Source organism: Hippoglossus hippoglossus, chromosome 3 (genome assembly GCF_009819705.1).
Source record: "Hippoglossus hippoglossus isolate fHipHip1 chromosome 3, fHipHip1.pri, whole genome shotgun sequence".
NCBI classification, from domain to species: domain Eukaryota; kingdom Metazoa; phylum Chordata; class Actinopteri; order Pleuronectiformes; family Pleuronectidae; genus Hippoglossus; species Hippoglossus hippoglossus.
The window spans coordinates 1,098,795-1,101,178 of record NC_047153.1 but is presented as its reverse complement, the minus strand read 5'-3'; positions in this window follow the sequence as shown (position 1 = coordinate 1,101,178).

The following is a 2,384-nucleotide window of genomic DNA, read 5'->3' as shown; positions in this document are numbered from 1 at the left end:
GCTGAGCTATGGTCGTTGCTCCTTTTCTATCTTTGCTAGAGTTTGTTCAGAGATAATATTTCTTCACTAGAGTCCTACAGAGTTATATTTCTGGTTGCATCTGATGTTGTAGAGAGAATTTGAGATAGACTCCATTTTTTTTGCTTTCACCTGTTTGTGTCAAAGTAAAAACATTAGTTGACATGTTGAAACAAATACTAAAGCATATCTCGACCATGCACACACACACACACACACACACACACACACACACTGTCTTCACAGACGTACACACTCTAAGCATGCATACACACACATTGTTGCTGTAATGGCCGTCTCCTGGGAGGAAGCGTGGCGCTCGGTGGTCACCAGAGGAGACGCTCTGCTGCAGCCCCTCCTCAGTTTAAAGGCGAGGACACGAGGAACAAGATGGACGGACACAACGTCGGAGTGTGTTGCTGCAGAATGTGTTCTCGTCCTCTCCTGGATTTGTGTGTGTGTGTGTGTGTGTGTGTTTTCTATTTCCATGGATCTGCTCTATAAGCCACAGTCGAGGGAAACTAGCTGTTCTTTCCTTTTGTACTTGATTCTTCCATCTCACCATCAGCAGGTCAACATGTGGCCCCTCAGCTAACGTCTCAGATAGAAGTGGAGGTATTTCAGAGAAATGGCATCTTTAGAGGAATATTTTGGGATGTACACCTATTTGCTTTTTAGATGAGAAGATCAAGACCCTGCTCACGGTGAAACTGAGCAAAACCTCATTTGATAGCACAGTGAGATTAAAATAAACTTTTACTACTAAAAAGTAAATTGTCAGTGAAGAGATGAAAACATCAGATCGACGATGAGACTTTAACCTTCCTGTCATTAATATGTCAAATAAACATAGAAGCCATATTTTAAACATTTCTGAGATATCGAGATAAAGTCATAATATTACAAATATCAGTCGCCATTTCACAAGAAGAATAAAGTAGTAATTTTCGGCTGGGTATTAAAATTTTTCTTTTTCCTTAATTCTCATTTTACTTGATTCTTGGAATATTTCTAGTTTCCTTTCAATTCTGACTTTATTTTGGTAATATTACGACTTATTTCTCAATTATGACTCTATTAATAATATAACAAGTTTCTTCTCAATTACTACTTTATTCTTGCAATATTACGACTGTATTCTCATATAATTAAAATTTTCGATATAAATTAACTCTCAATCATGACTTTATTCTCGTATAACTACGACTTTACTATCTTTCGTAATATTAACATCATGTTTTCTACTTGTTAATCGGAGGTCCTGACAAATTCTGATGTATGTTAACCTTAACGTAAAGTGAGGTGCGCTCATCGGCTTAGCTTAGCTTGGCATAAAGGTGCAGTAAATTTAGTTAATTAAATTGTAATTCATCTTATATCTCATCTCTTCATCACTGATCTGGTCCAAGTCTTCATGCTAAGCTAAGCTAATCGCTTCCTGGCTTTAATTTCATATTTGTTTTACGTTCACATGTTATTGATCTTCTCAGCAAAAAAGTGAAAAGGCTAATTCCTCAAAATGTCAAACTGTTAAAGGTCGACACTCGATAGCATTTTACTGAACTTCAATTCAGTGTTTTTTCATTTTCAACAATTTTAAATATCACACGTTATCAGCAAAGAGCTAAAACTCAAGTTTAACCAGAAAAAGCTAAAATTTTATATTTAGCTAAATGACTACCTGAACATTTTGTACATTGTTCTTTGCATTAGCATTAAGCTAACGCGAGCTCGATTCCCCAAATCCCCAAATGAGCCAAACGGGAATTTAGCTGCGATTTGAAAACATCGAGTCAACCGGAAAGAGACGGAAACAGGCTGCAGCGATTTCTTCTCCAGAAGAACGTGACACTAACGAAGCTGCTGCCCCGACACAACGATACTTTAAAGTTAAAGATTAATAATCATTTTCTTATAAATGCATTTATCGGCAGGTCGAGACTTTTTAGAGCGACTTCAGCCGGACGACATAAAACTGCACTGAGATCTCAGAGCAGACGGAGAATCTGCGACTTCAGGGTTTAATAATCACAAGTTCACATTAGTCAACGTGACTTTGCCTGCCCACGAACCTCTGAGCAAGAAACGAGAACAACCCGACAACTGTGGCAGATGTGGATCTGACGTGGATCACATGTGGATCTGACGTGGATCACATGTGGATCTGACGTGGATCAGCGAGGTTCCGTCAGATTAGAGATGAAATACATTTGTGATCTGTTTCAAGTTTCATTCATGGGTCCAATTTTAAAAGTGAATCAGAATTTATGAAGCTGGAAATGTTTGTGTTTGCGATTTGAGGCTGGTCAGAAGTAGAAGTTGAGTTTGTGTTGAAATGTGTAAATAAGAGTGTTTAACGGAAATAA